General features: G+C 36.3%; 1 protein-coding gene across 5 annotated transcripts in view; it reads left to right on the top strand.

Moving 5' to 3' along the window:
• Window positions 1-9,123: 9,123 nt before the first annotated feature.
• The window catches only part of B3GALT1 (beta-1,3-galactosyltransferase 1), a 513,038-nt gene continuing 503,044 nt past the window's right edge, over window positions 9,124-19,117 (top strand). For all 5 annotated transcript variants that reach the window (XM_033113024.1, XM_033113020.1, XM_033113022.1 and 2 more), the window contains exon 1: window positions 9,124-9,433. The gene's annotated coding sequence lies outside the window, so the exon portion shown is untranslated. The remainder of the gene's footprint in view (window positions 9,434-19,117) is intronic.

Here is a 19,117-nt window from a genome sequence, read left to right as displayed (position 1 = left end):
CTGAAATTTACTTGCAGTGAAGAAACAGATCTGCTTTAGTGGGAAAAGCATGAGCAGAAATTGAAGACTGGATTGAGCTTTAAAAGAAGGAATGGTAGTGGAGCAAGTCAACTATCTCACTTGGTGATTACTTCTGCTTTAAGATATTGATTGATCATAATGCTAAGTATCTACATAGCTAAAATATATTGAGCCGCTGTCTTCCAGGTACTGAACTAAGCACTTAGAATATATTATCTCATTTAAATGTCCCTCTAAGAACTAGATTATCTCATTTAAATGTCCCTCTAAGAACTAGATATTATCATTCTCATTTTACATGAGTGAGGAAAATGAGACACAGAGATATAAGTAACTTGGCTAGATCACACATCTCATATGAGGTAGACCTAGAATTTTAACTCAGGTTGGTCTGTCCCCAGATCTTCATTCTTAGTTACTTCATTCTCTTGCTGAGAAAGCAAAACACTTTAGAGCATTCCTGACATTAACCATTTGATGTAAATGAAAATGTGCATAGAATGATGGAGGTTTTGTAGTTGAGTTTTCCAAAACGATTCAAACAATGAAATGTTCAACACATTTTCAGTTGATCACTAAAACCAGCACTCACCTTATGGTACCGCTATCACTCAGTTAATATCCAGAAAAACCCATAAAGTACAGAGGGTGCCAAAAAAATGTATACACATTTTAAGAAAGGAACAAACTGCATTAAAATTGTAATACTCAATATATACTGATAACAAAAGATGAAGACAAGTCACGTTTGACTTCTGCAATTACAAGAGGTGCCCAAAGGGGTTACCATCAGCGTCCAGTCACTTCTGATTATAGTGAACTACTGCTTGAGCAATGCTGACCAAAGTGTCCACTTGTATTGCTGCACACGTTGTTTCAATTTCTTCACATAGTACCATGTGTCTCAAATGTATCACGAATGTGTACAATTGTTAGGCGTGTTGGAGGTTCTGTTGCATACTCATGCCTCCATTGTCGTCGTACTTCCACAACGTTCTCGAATTTCAAACACCACTTCAAAATGGTCTTGCACTCCTCGAATGACAACTGTGTTTCCTCCATTTTCTTTGACTGTCTTGCCTGTCACATGGTGATGCTAGCATTCATTTGGTTAATGTCATCTTTTGAGTGAATGTCATACTACACATCACTACCGTAACTCAATTCAACTTTGAAAAGTAATACATGGATGATAGCTCTTAAAATGTGTATACATTTCTTTGGATCCCCCGGTACATATCTCACTTGCATTTATGTCATTGTATACTAGCCACTCCATTCCAGTGAATATAGACATAACACATTAATGACTTAGTAGTTAATTTTCATTGGTTTCTCGTTGAAAATCAAACAAAAAAAGGATACTTACACATTTTTGAGTTTTCTTGTTATTTTCTTCTTTTGGCTGATCTAAAATTGTGCTTCATGCAATTATGTTATTACTCTTCAGAAAATTATGATGTTCTTGCCCCTAGAGGCTAAAGCCTAACAAAGAGGATCTATGGTCTAGTGCCAGTACCAGCTGTTGGAAATTATCTTCCAGCTCAAATTCGATCTGTTGCTTTTAGATTGCAGGGTCTTCTGTTCAATTCTCAGAAATAACAATTTTTTCAAAGACTAAAAGGACACCAGTTAGTTACATTATAGCACTTGATTTAAATGTTCTGTTAAGAAATGTCCAAGTTGTCACAACTTCTTGAGACCATATAACAGATAATGTGCTGTCCTGTTACATTTTTATATACTTGACTAGGGGATATAACCCTGGGGTGCTGTTAGAAAGGCTGAGATGACCTGTGACTTAGCACTGGATTTATTCAGGGTGATTTGCACTAAAGACTTAAAAACCACAGGGACAGGGCCATGGCTTTATGAAGGTTGAACATGCAGGAGGCACTGGGGGAGATAGTTAAATACAAGCAAAGTAAAATACATTGTCCTCCATATTTCTTATACATATTAACATTAATTATAATATAACATATTTCTACAATACTTAAGCCTAATAGAGATGTTATAAAAGTTTCATGTGGAGAATCTGACTTATCTTACCCTATGCAGCCACGTTTTGCAATGTCCTTGTTATAAATGTTTATAATTAATGTCCCAATTAAAAAGTGCTTGATAATAATCAGAATTACTTTTCTAAGAATGAAGTACTCAAGTCAAGTACTATATAGGTCTAACTTGTGCGTATAATTAAGAAAAAAACTGAATGTCGTGTATACACATAAAATCTCAATCAAAACACTCAAGGATACAAAAAATAATAGAAGCCATTATTGTTACAACTTTTTAAGATGAACTGAAATAATGAGTTTTTTCATAGACATTTACATAAAATATTAAGAATTCACATCTTTTGGAGAGAAAAAAATCTATAGAGGAAAAGAGTTGTAATATTTTAGAAAGGATTGTAAGCCTGGAACATAGAGATCTAGACTATAAGATTTCTGATTTCATATGTTACCTAAACTAGATTTCAAGAAAATTCTGAAACGTGCAACCAGATTTTCACTTTAGATGAAATGAATGCTAATAAGAAAATTAGGTTTCTCTACCACTCTTTAAAAATTGACTTCCACTTGCTCGCTCTAATCACATCTAAAAATCCTTTCTGCGAGCAGCTAGAGGCAAATGGGCATGACTGTGCAAAGCAACTTATAGTCTATGGTGTTAAGCTCATAAACACATGCTCTCAACTCCCTGGTTTATTTTAAAGCCTCAGAAATTCTTGACATAACAAGGGTATAAAATATTTTGTTGGGTATTTTTATTTAAGGCCTTCAACACTGAGATGTGCAAGTCTATTAGATTTTTTTTCTCATGAATGTAAAGTGTTCCACGGTTCTCCTTTGGTCTCTGTGTAGTCAACATGCAATAAAGCAGAAGCAGCAATGGCTTGCGTGCTTCACTTACCATCTAAACAACATAGCATACCTCCCCGAGGCATTGCCAGGTCAACAGCTACTATACTAGCAGATTGCAAGCAACGTACTGCAATAGGCTTGTGACTTGGTGTTATAGACATTCAGAGAAGTGGATTTAAAGATATAAGTCCTGTACAAGATATCAGGCCACTGTTACATAGACACCAAAGGTTACTGAATATAAGCTATGCATGAGGCCAAGCTCCATAGTAAAGTAACAACAACAAAAAAAGATTGCTAAAGGAAAACATGATAGGTACAAAGACTAAGGCAGGCTTTCGGAACAGAGAATATTTTTAAGGAACAAAAACACTTCAGAAACTTAATTTTTAGAAAGTAATTATCAAGCTGCATGGTAACATAAAGTCCTATTGATCCAAATGTCTCTTTCTGTATGAACTTCACAGACTTGCATGACTTGGCATCAGTAAAAGCTAATCATGATTCATGCTCTTACCTTCAGCAGCCTCAGTCCCTAGGAACCCAGCTTTGACCTTTTATTAGCACTTTTCTTCCAAGCAGGTAAGATCTTTCTCCAGGCATACTTCCTAATCTCCTTAAATCACCCCGAGAATTAGTTAAAAGCCTGATGGGGTGAGGGCTGGGATGCGAAGGGAAAAATGAAGATTCACTCCAAGGAGATAACACATCCAATGTGAAATCTGACCAGTAATCCTGGTAAACCCTGGAAAATAAAATTACATGCTAGGATTTCATTTATGTAAAGTTAAAATACTCGTAATTACAAGAAGAATGTTAAAAGTTATCAGGTGGCTCCAATTTTAGCAGCAGTCTTCTCCTTCTACACACCACCCAAAATCCCATGCAACATTTATGCATTCATTTTTTTCTTCATCAAACATTTATTGCCTCTTAACACTATGTTAGGCACTTAAATAGCATTCTGTTGTGGTAATGCAGAAGTCACTATTTTTTTAAATTAATTTTTTAGTGTCTTCTGCTTTAAGTGGCTTCTGAAAGAAGTATTGATTAATGAACCCATGGAGAACCACTACACAAAACTTTAAAACACTGCTCCTCTCCTGACTTTTCCCATCTCTTACTGCTCCTCCCTCACTTGCCTGCCCCGTCCCCAAAGTACACATACATGCACATATTTCATTTCCACTTTTCTACTTGATGCTGAACCAATGTAATATACAGCTCTTCTTTAATGATTAAGACTAAAGTGGGGGGAAAAAAACCTCATTTTTAAAAGAGTTTGTATTCTCTCATTCCAGCAAAGAACCTAATTCTAAATGATAAAAATTGAAGATGGAATCTATAGGGTAGGTTAAGAAATATAGTTTTGTCAATTTTGGTAATGGTTTGATTTCTATAACACAGACACTGATTGAAAGATTGGATATTTTTGCAAATAATTTTGTTTTAATAATAACAACAATAAAGACTGTCAATAATTTAAGACTTTATTTCAATTAAAATTCTTTAAACAGTCTTCTGCATAAATCATGACTCCACTTCTATATTAAAATATTGAACTTAAAATGACATACCTATTTTCTAATATTTTAGAAACATACCCATTTGAGCTATCCTTTCCTCATCCTGTGTGGATCAAATGGTTTTCACCCTAATTACCTACCATAAGTGTCGTTTTAAAAGAAACCAAAGATCTGAATCCACCATCTCTAGTCAATACAATCAAGAATTGATAAAAGTTACTTTCTAGTCCTTTAGCAACCTTATATTTTCTTGGATTCCATAATACCACATTACTTTGTATTGTCTTCTTAGATTTCAGATTAAATTTTCCTCTTCCCTCCAAAAAAAACCTCACCATCTTTACTTTCTCTTCATTATGTAAGTGGTCTCCTCGGTGTGTTTCTCTGTTTACATTTTGTCCTGGGATATCATTTACATTCTCTTAGTTTCAGTGACTCCTTCTCTACGGATAATTCCCAAATCTCAGGAGAAATTTATGATGTGGTGGAAAAAGTATAGGACTAGGAGTCTGAACATGTGCTTGGTTTGGAGTCCTATTTCCTATAAAATTTTGATAAGTGACCTTATTCTGTTTACACAGGTGTTGTATGTGTGTGTGTGTGTGTGTGTGTGTGTGTGTGTGTGTGTGTGTGTGTTGGGGGTGGGGCAGAGAGAACACTTGTCCTGGTATGTAGTATATATTTTTTTTTAAATACTAGTTATGATGAACCAAATACAATCCAATTCCACTCTGGTGGTTTTCGTTATTTTCTTGTTTAGATTTGCTTCAACATTTTAACATAAAAGACTTATATAGTAATCTTTTAACATGAGTTTGAACAATATCTACTGTTGTAGATGTTTTAGAGTTTTAAATATGAGAGGCTTTATGTGTTTTAAGTTATCAAATTAATTATATTGTTTGGGGAAATAGCTTTGTTCCAGGTGCTTGACATCCAATATTAAACAAAATGAGTTATTCTTCATTTAAATTATGGTGCCAGTATTTAAACTTGCATATTTCAACTATGGAAAAAACATTATTTCTGGACAACATCAACAAATAGTGTACCTGATGGTCAATGTATCATAAAATGAGTGTTAGTTTGGTGCAAAAGTAATTGCAGTTTAAAATGTTAAAAATAAGTGCAAAAACTGTAGTTACTTTTGCACCAACCTAGTAAAAGAGCCTCTTTGGAACTTAAATATGTTCACTTGTAGAGATGGCATTATGTATCCATAATGAACAGAGTTATTGTGAGAATTAAACTAAGTCACATTCAAGAAAGGGTAATATTGTCATTACATTCCAGTACTCTACCTTTTTGTAAGGGTTTTTCTGCAAAAAGCTCATTGTGGTTTGCAGTTCCAATTATAAGTTAATCCTCACATCTGAGAAAGGCAGCTATAGGTTTGATTTTGTTTATAATCTCTAATTTGCAGGTAAGGATAGATGGGAAAGTTTAAGTGACTGACCTACAATTTCTCACCCAGTCATAACAAGCACCAGAACTAGACTGATTTATTTCCTTTGTATTCAGTTTTTTGCTTCCTAGATATAGCTTTTGTCAGAACTAACTCTGAAGTATTCAGTTTCTATTCTTGATAAATATAGACTTTTTTGCATCAATTAACGTGAAATTATTTAATGTATTTTCAAGATCAGGCAAGTGGTTATTGATTTAAGTAGTGTCTATGCAAATATCTTCCTCCACTAAGTTGAATGAATTCTTTCATTGCATGGGGAGGCAAATGGATATACCTAAGTAGGCAAAAACAAATTATTTAATTAAACATGATCAGCTCATTAAATAGTCATCTAATTAAATAACACTAGACTTTCTGCCCGATACATTCCATGAAATTCAACAGCAATGCAAAACACCTAACATCCTGGTACATATACACAATGGAATGCTACTCAGCCATAAGAAAAGATGAAATAATGCCATTTGTGACAACATGGATAGATCTTGAGATTATCATGCTAAGTGAAATAAGTCAGACAGAAAAAGTCAAGAACCGTATGACTTCACTTATATGTGGGATATAAAACTGAAAGCAACAAAGGAACAAACAAATAAGAAACAAAAATTCATAGATACAGGCAACTGTTTAGTGGTGACTACAGGGTAAGGGGGGAGGTAGTAGAAGAGGGAAAAGGGGATTAAATATATAATGATGGAAGGAGATATGATTTTGGGTGGTGAACATACAATGCCATATATAGACGATGTATTATAGAAATGTATACTTGAAACCTGTATAATTTTACTAACCAATGTCACCCCCATAAATGTTAAAAACCTAACATCAGCATGCAATCTTTTCAGTTGTTTGTAAAATTTTCCCTTAATTTTCCATCTTCACTGATTTTAAATATTTCATGGTTATTACTGTTAGCAGGATGTTCATTTGCAAGTTTGTTTTGCTCAGAGCTACTTGTGTGTGGCACTAGTCATATAAAGTATTGCTGTTATATCTATATGCGTGTTGTTCATTTTCTTTAACATTTTTGCTTCTGTAACATAGTCATTTGATTATCTTAATCACTAAAGAGTATGGTACATAGGACCCATATATTTTCAAGATTAACTGTTGCAAAATACCAGATAACATGAAAAAATGTTACGAAATACTGGACAATAGTTTATTTGGCAGGGCATGGAGAAGAGGTTAGAAAAATTATGTGGGTATTTTTGTATGCACATCTCTGAAAGTTTCTCAGTATCGTACGACATTCTAAAGTCTTATAACATTTTCACATTTAGTGAAGATTAGTCTTTTGATTAAGATCATTCTAAACTAATCTTTAATCAGAGATATTTCTAAATTGTCATTGCAATTAAATTTCCCAGCATTAGGATTTAAGTTTAAATACTTCTACTTTTTGTAAATATCAACTCTCTTTCCCCCATGAAGTTTGAATAAAAATCTTATTTTTATCTTTCTCTCCCAGATTTAAACACCATTCCTCTACTGATAACCTCATATAGTTAATGAGGGTGTTGATTTTAAGTTACACAATAAATACAAACAAAAATGATTTTTAAAAACTAAATAAACAGTAACAACAACAAAATATTCTAGATTAAAAATTCAAAGTGACGTGGTACATATCTGTTTTTAGCCTAACAAATAAACGTATCATTATTTGTTTTAGCACAGTTGGTTCCTTAAGAAGCGTTGGTCTAGCTCCCAAACTAGATTGATCAAATGACTGAAGAAGGAAAGAGCACAAGAAAATTGGGAAGAATGGTGGTGATGTGCATACATTTTCTATAGTACTCAAAGGTGGCAATACACAAGTCTACTCTGCAATCAAATTTTCCTTATGGTGCTCATAAAATTTAGGCAGAGTTTATTTTGGGTATCACACGATACCTGGAGTTATCTTAAAAAGAAGATAATTGAAGAGAGGAGTGATTATTGCAAGGAAAAAAAAAAGAGGGACACTTAAAATATAATTAGAAACAGCAGCAGCAGCATAGCTAACATACTGAATTCCAAGTTTGTCAACTATGTATGTAGCTAACTTACACACTTGATTTTTGGCTCCCACAGTAACCTTGTAAGATAGCTATGACTATCCCCGTTAGAGAGAGAAGGTCACTTGGGGAAAGATCCAGACCTATTAAAGCCTTCAAGTAGAACTTAGCTTGCAGTTGTCAGTCGTTTTCAGTTGCCTTTTAACTGTGACGTGTATCATAGCCTTATCAGAACTCTGGACCATTCAGACACATTCAGATTGAAGGGACTTAAAATGCTTCACAAGAAAAGATCATTACAGTGTTGTAAAGAAAATAGTGCGGAAAAAAGTTTGCCACTTTCGTTGTCGTTTTCTTTCCCTGCTAAATAACATCACTTCTTTGGTGTTTGTGTCACACACACACACACACACACACACACACGCAAAACAAGCAAGAAAAAAAAACCCTATTGTATCACTCAAAAGTGATTCTTCAAAGAAAAAGAAAAAAAAAGCAAATCAGCTAGGTTTCCTGCTTAAGCTATCTTTCTCCATTTGCTTCTTGAGGTGTTTTGTTGGGTGTGTAAAGGTGGGGGCATTTATAACATTTGGAGGGAAGGTAGAGAAGGTCCACTCTACCTATAACTTTGAGAACATTTCTCTATGTGCCTCTTTTATTAGCTCGGGCACACTTCTGTACTGATTACTGTAAGGAGTGGTTCGGAAGCTCAGAAGTACCACTCTTTCCAGCGGCCAAAGCTGCCAAAGGGAGAAGGACGGGGGCGCTGTCTGGTGACTGTTCGCGTGATTCCTTCAAGGCGGCGACCACCTCCAGGGATTCGCTCTCCAGCAACGCCGTTTGTTCTCGCGTCCCACGACCGCTAGGCAGGGATGCCAAAATGCTGAACCGCCTGGTCCGGGCTCTGGGGACAGTCATCCCGGGGCGCCGATTTCTGCCAAGCCGCGAGTACCCGGCAGTCAGAAAAGACCCCAGGCCCACTTCGGTGGGCCCGGCTGTGTCGCCGCACCTAAGGTTCGGGAAGCAAGAGTCCTCCACCACGCGCCCCTCCCGCGCCTCCCCCATCCCAAACCCCAGCAGCGTCGCCTCCTCTCCCGGAAACAAGCCTGCTGAGCAAAGGCGGAGGAAAATCTTGGGCCTTCCGCTCTGATTGGTCTCCCCCCCTCCGCGCGGGGCGAGGCAGCGATTGGCTGCCGGGCGTTGTCAGTCGCGGAGGCCAGAGCCTTCGCCGGGGAAGCGCAGCCGGGCTCCGGTGCTCCGGCTGACGCCGCGGCTGCTGGGGCTGGTGCAGCTGGGCGAGCTCGAGCGGGCGCTGCCGCCGCCGCCACCGCTGCTGCCCACCCCGCCGCCGGCGCTGCCAGTCTTGCATTCGGCCGCCGGGGAGGGGCGGCCGAGAGAACAGAGCACTAGGAAGCGGAGGCGGCGAAGTGATGCTGGCGCCGGGCATCCGGACAGCGGCAGCGGAGCAGCAGCATCTCCGGGACCCCAGCTGCAGCGTCCCTGTGGCCCTCCGGCCAGCCGAGCGGCGGGAGACCGCGCGCCCCGCAGGTAAGGTCCGCCTGGGCAGTTCCTGTGCGGCCCGCGGGGCCACTGGTGTTAATCTTTGGGGGTTACGAGCCTTGTTGTGCCCGGGGCATCCTGACAAGGGTGTTTAGGAGCTGGACAGCTAGTCCGTACGCACGGCTAGGCTCATACCCGCGCCAGTGCCAATCCAGCTCATGTGTTCTCCCCTCGGCGCTGACGGACTTTGATAGCGTGGGGATGGCATTGTGTGTGTACATGCATGTGTGGGCGCGTGGTTTGGGGCACTTTGCAGGTAGCGCGTTGGGTTCCCTCTCGCGTGAACCGACGTCCTTCAAGGATCCAGGCTGGGATGGAGTGAATAGGATGCTCTTGGCTCAGCGGGAGGGAGAGCGCACGTTACGCCTGGGGAAGTCCACAGTAGCTCGGGACGAGCAGGGCAAATTGAACTTTATTGCCTTAATGAATACAGGGAGCTGTGTATCCAGCGCGTCAGGGGACAGGCGCGTTCACCGAGCCTCCTCAAAGTCCCACTTGGCGCTGGGGACTTAGGGAGGGCGAGGAGGGGAGGAGAAAGTAACGGTTGGTCCGCCTCTAAGAAGAAAAGAAAGGAGAAGGGGAGTGGAACTAGGCTAGACTTTTTTTGCGTGTGACGTCCCTTGGTAGAAAGCTCACTATACTTTTCGGGAGCGCAGATTTGGGGATGGAGAGAGTTCTGCTTTGAGGGGCTGACAGAGACTGATCTTGGCCGGCGCGGGCGTGGGGCGCGGGTATCAGCGAAAGGATAGCGTGGCAGAAGCGGGGCGGGGCTCGTGTGCGAGTCCAGGTGGAGCCGCTTCCCGGTGATCGGAATAGGCCTGGCGAGCCGGGGGCAGCTGCGGACTGCCCCGCGGCTCCGCACTCCGAGAAAGTTTTGGCGGGCTGGGGTCTGGACAACCAGACCTAGAGTACTTTGACCACCAAGACTAACCAGGTTTACGTACCCAGCTTCCTCCGTTGGCTACGCTGCTTTTATTCTATATTAAATTATTTTATTTTGTAAAGCCACTGGGAGTTCCACCCGCACTACAAATCTTTCCGCAGGAGGTGGATTTTATGGGGGCTGCAAATGGATGGTGTGGCTGGGCTAAGTCCGAATCTCCGTAGCTCCGTGCAGTGGTTTCTAGATCCCTCTTCAGGACGCACAAACTTAACTCTTGGCGATTGTTTTGTGTGTGGTCTTTGTCTCCATAGCAGTCTTAGCTTGGGAAAGTTCTTGAAATACCTAGTCACTAAGGAACTGTCCCCAACCTGGCACAGTTGAGAAAGGTTGTGGTCCTTGACCGAGGCGATGGGATTGCAGCGGGGAATGGAAGTGGACAGGGCAGTTCCCTGCTTGCCAGCTAGAATCTGTGGAAAAATAAAAATTGGCTTAATACAGGGAGCACTTGCCCTGTTGTGTAGCTTCTTAATATCTTTCACTGGAGGAATCTTGCCCTAAAACACAACAAAAATCAAACCCAAGCCCCAGAAACCACTCCGGTTGGGCTCATTTCTGATTTGGTAAAGCAGAAAAAAATCAAAGTGAGACACATAATAGAAATGCTGTAGGGAAAAAAAAAAAAAAAAAAAAAAAATCAGAAGGGAGCTGTCCAAAATGTCAGCATTTTCAGTCAGTGTTTTTTTAATAGTAAAGGTTTCATTTTCTCCCTGCTTAGTAATGTACATTATTCTGAAACAGATAAATAACTTACTGGCAAGCTAGCAGTGATGTTAGTTTTGTGTCTGAGGATAGATGCACATTTTTGCATTACTTAATTCATGAACTGTAAAATGGAATTTTAATATTCTTTTAATTGAATACTATGCATTACATTTGGGTTAGTACAAAATTAGTAGTAAATATATTCTCCTTAGAAGTTATCACATTTGGTTTAAAAGTCTAGTTTTCTGATAGGATTAGAGTATGATTGTGCTTGTTACACTCCCATAAAAAATTTATTTGCTGCCACGTGATTATTTTAATATTGCAATAGTTCAGTTGTTGTAACTTTCAGGACTTTATTAAGGTTATTAAACATATTAAGCAGTTGTTTTAGTTTTGTGTTTTCACTTATGCAATGCTATGAGCTGGTAACAACTGTTTTCCCGTATGCGTTGATATAGAGGTAATAGAATTAAAATGTGTTATTCATTACTAATCAATAATTTTAAAATAAGCTTAAATTAAAATCAAGTTACCAGTAAGAGCCAATAATAAAAGTTGAACTTCTGAGGAAAAGTTGATCTACATGGCTAAGAAAGTGTTTTTTTCACATTGCTATCAAGTAACAGCTTGTAAATCCACTGTGTTATGTATTGAGGTAAGCCACAAGTCTTTAAACAGAAACAGAGCCTTTTTACTCATTTGTAGTTTGTTTTTTTTTTAGGGGGACTTTTACTTTGGGAAATTTTTTTTCCCAGATAATTAAATATATGTTCACAGCTACCAGGACAAAATGTGATCAAGTACAGAGAAATGTGTCAATGAGCATAAATATTAGGATAAAGCAGTAGAGTCAACCTTTGACTGAAAGCAGAAATTGTGCAAGGTGTGTTTGGGGGTCGGGAGAAATTATGCAGGCTTTGGGGAGGAATAGTGGTAGCCACTGAGTTTATGCAAGCAATTCAAGTTCTGCCAGTTCTGCAAATTCACTTCAGTTTTGACTTGTCTTGCTGCAGGGCAGCCCATGAGCTCTCCGTCTGCCATATTTTCTAGATGGATTTTAGTAACACAAGTAAATGTCAACTTGTCAAGACTCTAGGTCACTAAATTCAATTTTTGACCTATACCAGATTTTAATTTCAATACTGGATAACTTTTATAAAAAGATCATATTTACTATGAATCACAATGCAATAAATACCATTATCTTATTAAATAAAACATATTTATTTTGTCAAGTGGTCATGATTAGAGTTTCTACATCGTTAAGTAAGATAGTGAGACTTATTTTCTTTTATTTAATAGTAATTTGTTTCTATTCAATTAATGATGAAATCATTTTGTGTGCCTGTGTGAAAACTAATACATTTAAGGGAATTAAAAACCTCATCCAGAAATTCATTCGCACTCTCTCTCTTTCTCACTCTCATACTCTCACTGGAAAGGCTCTCAGAAGGAATGCAATCACCCACATTTGAAACAAATTCATGAACCCATCCTGAGTGATGAATGCACTTCAGAAGGCAAAATTCTCATCTCTTAAGTAATCTAATACTAAATAATTGTGGTTTATTCAAGTAAAATTTAACAAATTTTACTGTGTTCCTACTATGTGCAGGACATTGATGTAGTTCCTTTGACTATATCAGAGAGTAAATGAGACAAACTCTCCTGCCCGCATGAAGCTTATATTTTATTGGGGTGAAATAGATCGTAAACAAAAAAATAATAAGTAAACAACTTATATAGAATATTTATCTCTTAGTAACCAATTTTTTCTACACCCCCATCCTATGGCCTAGTCGCTTTCCATCTTAACTTTATCTCCAATTAATACACACCTACCCACACAGGTATACTCAAATTAATCTAAGAATGGAAGGTAATCATGGTGGTAATCTAATAAATATTAGTCCTGAAGCTACGGATTCGAACAACAGCACTGCATACCATCAGGATTAAAGGCAGGAGAGGGATTCAAAGGTGATTAAGCAATTAAATGACAGGATATCTGCTTTTTAAAAAAACATATTTAAAATCGAATCATATTTTTCAGAGGAACCAAAGTGGGAAATATGTATTCTTTAACATATTTGTCAAATTAACAACATTTAAAAAGTCATTTATGACTACCCAAGATTAAATCTATATAACCTAATTTAAAGAGCATGAGTGAATTGGTAGTAAGGAAGAATTTAAAAGCATAATTTTAATGAGAAACATTCCATATTCCGCTTCTTCTATATTTGGAGTGACATATTCATGTACCTCTGTGAAAGCTGATCAAAAACCCTAGGGTCTGAGATCAAAGTTTCCCTAAAGTTTTCATAATATGATCTTTTGATAAGAAATGCCAAAGTACTCCCAAAATTTCAAAATAAGTTTGTCTTTAATTCAAAATCAATTTGGTTATCCAGTCAATCCAATGGCAGATAAACTGTGTGATATTTTCCCAAGTTCTATTCTCTTATGCATAAAACAGTGTGCAATTATGATTCCAGTTTCATTTCTGTGCTTTCCATTTCATTTTCTTTAGGGTCTTTAGCTTACATTTCAAAAGAATTGCTATTTTTTTTACCCTCATGTGAATGGAACCTAACTTCACTTTCAAAAACTGGTTGGTGAGCTAGGTTTTCATATTACAGATCTAAAATTGTCTTCCCAAGAAGCCATACCACATAATGAATTAACACCAGCTGACTAGCATCTTCTCTTATGACAAGATATAAGTTCAGAGTACACAATGCTAACAGTAATTTTTGACTGGATTTCCGTCATTCAAGAAAAATTTTTAAGACTGCTGCTATAAAATCCAGCTTTTTGAGATGGGGAAGTCTTGTATATAATGCCATGTCACTATGTTATTTATGCAGATTCAAGAATGCATATACCACCCACTTAAGCCTTACCCTTATCCGCCCCTCTCCCCGCCTCCCCCCTGTTTCTTTTCGCTTCTGAAAAGCAAAACTTTAGGAAAATAGTGTTTTAAAAGAGCAAGTAAACGAACCATTACCATATCTAGCACACAAAGTCACTCTGGATGATTATGAAACTCTTAGATGAGAGTTAAGCAGGAATCAGATATTTGGAGCAGGAAGAACCCAAGTCATTAGTCTAACTTCCTCTTTGTGTAAGGAAGAACTTTATTCCAAGAAGTCAATATTGACTATCCAAAGTCAGTTGAAGGTAGAGCCAGGTCTATAAACATTTTTTGTTAACTACCAAGGGTCAAAGTGAATCCCATGTCAGTTGTCCATGAAATAGCTCTACATTTTGTGAAATAGTAATTTAGGAAGAAATGACTGTATTTACCAATTTGTGCATGTACCTATTTTAATATCTGACATAATATTTCATTATATTAATATTATGTTGAGATCAAGAAAATGATAAATTGGAATGCATTTAGAGATGTTATCTAAGATTTACAGGGCTAAAGGTAAGTTTGCATGTAAAATATTTGCACTTAATTCAGTCATTGTCTATAGAATTTTAAGGAATTATTTAGTAAATTTAGCATCTCTAAAACAGGATTTCTTATTTCCAGAGGTCTGAGGACTTCAGAGTGATTGCTAGGTGAACTTCAGGGACTCCTGGTAATACCACAATTGTTTCAAGCTTTTTCCATTCTCATATGTTCCAGAGTAAGGAAAAATTGTTTAAAAAGCTTAGCAGCTACAGCTCTAAGTTAGCTTAAAACAGAATCAAAACCAAAACAAAATGAAAACCTGCGTGGATAAGGAGCATTTTAAAGAACTACTATCTCTCTCATATCATTCAAGGAAACAAAGGAAAACAAAACAAAAAGTTTTGCTAGATTCCATCAGAAAACAACCCCACAGTGGTTGGAAAAGACACTTCATTGAACTAAAATGTAAATTTGCAACTGAAGAAAAGAGATGGTTTATAACTGATGCGCAGCACTTGGTTCTGAGTTGCTGTAGTTAGCATTTTGTTTGGACTTTGACCATGAAATGTTTTCATGACATATAGATGACATCAGGGCTGAATCAATTACTCACTGAACGACAAAATTTGTGGGTGACTTCCCCAGGGCCCTAGCCCTCAGTCAAAAACAATAGCCAGAGGTAGAGGCTGGTTGTATACAATTAGTTGTAAATTTAAATACTTCTAGACAAGAAGAATTGCAGTAAGTATACACAAATACACTATGGCTTCATGAAAAGGGCATGTAAACTAATAGATTTCTCCATTCTGTATCTGTCTCTGTGTTGGTGAGTGCCTACATACCCATCACTACTTGAGTTTCTTTGTCTAGAAAATAATGATAGCACTTTGATTTCTTGAATTCCAATTTTTGAGGAGTTAGATGAATTGATGATAAGAAACACATGTTGACTTCTCTGAGTGAACATAGCTATCTAATTACAAACAAGAGAAGTACCATATTTTATATTAAGCAACAATTAGCAAATAATGGATTGCATTGATAAAGTTATTTTAGTGATAATGTTGGCCTAATTCTCTTCATTTAAAGAGATAAAAAATAATCTTTGGTTTTTAATCTAGCTGACTGAAACACAAAATAGGCTGATCCTGAAATTACTTGAAGGCAGCTAAAACATAATTTCTACCCTCTTTGTTGGTTCCTTCTCTCTGTGTATGTCTCTCTTCATCTGTTTCACTCTTTCCATATATATATATATGTGTATTTCAACTTTATAATTTAAATGTTATAAGGAGTTATTTCAATGCTGCCTGAAATGTTCTCATTTTGTTGTAATAAGCCAAAAATCAGAGGATATTACTCAAACCTTTACTAACAAATAATTACAATAGATATGAAGAAGTAGAGAAATTTCCAAAATAGAAGCACTGAATGTGTATGTATGTCTATAGACATACATATGTATGAGAATCCAAATTAAATTCCAAAGAGATCACTGTAAAATTTAGAGATTGTAAAGTTCATATGGAATATCAAATAGATTATAAGAGCAAATTTTTTTTTTAATTAAAAAAAAAATTGAGAGGAAGTCGCACTGTCAACCAATTTCAAAGATACTAAAAATGGCAGTAATTAATACAGTATATTAACCTCCAGACAAACATTCAGAATAAATTAAAAGAGGCTCAGACACAAACTCTAAGACATGTGAAAATAAAACACAATATAGACAATAATCATAAATCTATGGGAAAATTTAAATAAATTATATATATATGGTGTTGGGAAAATTGACTATTTGTTTAAAAAAAGTACACTTCCTATCTCACGTTGCATTCTGAAATAAATGTCAGATAAAGCAAAAAGTTGATATAAAGAAACTCTAAATCAAGTTAGAAGAAATTAGAGGCTATACAAACACAAAATATAAAGATTTGACCTTATAAAAATTAACAACTCAATTTTAAGTAAAAAATGCCATAAGTAAATCAAGGAAATATTTTAAACACGATACTAGTAATAGTTTAATATTCACTCTTATAAAAACCTCTTTCACTGTGTTTCCTTCTAGTATAGGATTTATCTCAAAATATTGTGATTCCCAGTTTATATCAATCCCCTTCATTAGACTGAAAACTTCTTCAAGGGAGAAACTCATATTCATCATTTGATCTCTAGTTCCTTGAATATAATTGGGATGCAATAGGCATTATTATTAGATAATAAAAAATTATAAGTACACCAACATAAAAAAAATAGACAAAGGAATAAATTGATACTATACAAAACCATAAGTAATAAGGCCAATAAGCAGCTAAAAATTTAACTTAATGATAAAAAGTAAAGGAAAATTTTAAAAAATGGTAACACTTTTGAGCTGATCAAATTAGCAAAGATTACAAGTGATTCATTTACAAAAGCTGCTGGAGATGATGAAGATGAGGTGAACTGCAGATTCTTCTGAAATGGTAAGGCTTATTATTCATTGGTGTTTACAGAATTCTGTTGCATTCTACAGAAATCAGTGATGACTAACTTAAAAAATAAGGCACACAGCAAAAAGAAGGTAGGTATTTGTAGCTTACAGAATCAAAAGAAAAGGGGAAGAAACAGAATAGTTACAGAGCAATAAGAGAAACTGATGAAATCTTTGCCAGCTACGGTCACTAGGCTGAATCAGCATTGGTCCTTTTCTGTCCATGTGTCAATTTGTTCCAGACCCAAATTTCCCGAATGAGATGTGTGACTGTCATAGACAGGTTTCATGCCTATACTTTAGTCCATGGATCACTAGGGCACCTTCATTGCCACTCCCACCAAAACCATATTCAAAGGAAAATCAAGGGACTTTTACCAGCAGAAGGGAAAATGGATGCTGGACTGGTAAAAACAGATAACCACTGTGTGTGTTAAAAGCCTTGAAAATGTTCCCTTTGTTACAGTAATACTGCTTCTAGAATTTAATTCCATATAATTAATCAGAAATATACACAGTTTTATTAAAATTTGATAATAAAAATAATCTATGTGGCCAATAATAAGGGAATAATTACATTATGATATATATGATATATACCATAAGACTATGATTTTGAAAGGTTGGTAATAACATTGGAAAATGCTGATGAAATAATAGTGAATAAAGCAGAATACAAGATTTAATATTAAGGAGGAATTTACATTCACATATACAAAAGGCTTAGATAAAATATTAACATTTGGAGGGATTATGGGAATTTTATTTTTAAGTATATAAATAAATTTTGCTAAGAATAGGTGCTACTATAACCATACAAAAACCTATACTAAACAAACAAAAGAATAATTGAAAAATTATAGTGCTTTTGGATTCTAGACAACTATATTGGAAGCAAAACATTGGACTGATAAACTTACTTTTGGAAGGAAAGGAGCTAATTGCACAATATTCCTTTATACACATTAAGTTACTATATATTAAGCAAAATTCGGCCAACAGTTTTTCACTTGGAATACTTTTCAGGAGTCATTTTGGACTTTATTTTCCAAATCTTTGTCTTGATGTAATAGAATTTAAAATGTATTTGAATTTTATGGTTCAAATAAAGAATTATTATTGGCATAGCAGCTTAAAAAATAAAAATAATAAATGTATTGATATGTATGTATATCTCATCAGTTACCCTGCTAATTCTCATTAGCTCAAGCTGAAATTGAGACATTATGAGCTGTTCTATCTTAAGATAAACTATAGTCTGACCCAGTTATTTATTAAATGCAATTAAAGATTATGTTAAATTTGACTTTAAATAAAGAAGAAAACCATGCTTCCTTATATAAATCAGAAAGCAAATACAGCTGAATGTTTTGAAATTTTTTTTCTCTTGGTTCATACTTACAGCTCAGGAATTATAACTGCCTAGAGCAAAGCGATATAGGAATGGGTGGAATTTTCCTAAAAGCATAAATGCATTGTTATTGTAACATATTTTTGAGTAACAGTTTCCTCTGGCATATTGGCTGAACTCTGTACAGCATGATTTTTATGATCTCATAAATTATACTTAAACAAATCATGCAATTATTGGAAAAGAAAGGAGAGGAAAAAGAAAATTGGTTGATTATTTGCTCCCTCTAATAGCCATTGCCTTCTTGTATAGCTCATGGGTATGTTCAATCTGACAGCTAGTCAAAGCACTAAACTTTTTGTTTGTGTGTTTGTTTTCTCAAATTTATATACAAATGGTAACATTTTATATACATGTTTTCCTTACTGCTTTTTAAACTCAACACTCTTGGAGGACTATCAAAGTTGATGCCTAAAGAGTATCCTCATTCATTTTTACAACTCTATGGCATTACATTTATTGAAAGCACCATAATTTATTATTTAACAGTCCCCTCCGATGAACAATTATATTTTCCCAAATCTTTTGGCTAACACAACCAACGCTGTCATGAATATTCTTGTACACATTATTTCACGTGTGCAAGAATCTGTAGGTCCTAGAAGTAGAGTTGCTGGATTCCTTTGAAAGTGTATGTACATTTGTTTATTTTCACACGTGAGTATCTTGCTTTCCTTGTCTTCAGTTGCATGATTAATAGTGCTGATTTATATTAGACCAAAGAGTTGGAT

The sequence above is a fragment of the Rhinolophus ferrumequinum genome, chromosome 8 (assembly GCF_004115265.2).
Source record: "Rhinolophus ferrumequinum isolate MPI-CBG mRhiFer1 chromosome 8, mRhiFer1_v1.p, whole genome shotgun sequence".
NCBI classification, from domain to species: Eukaryota; Metazoa; Chordata; class Mammalia; order Chiroptera; family Rhinolophidae; genus Rhinolophus; species Rhinolophus ferrumequinum.
The sequence above is the reverse complement of the archived record's forward strand: the minus strand, read 5'-3'. Positions and strand labels throughout refer to the sequence as shown.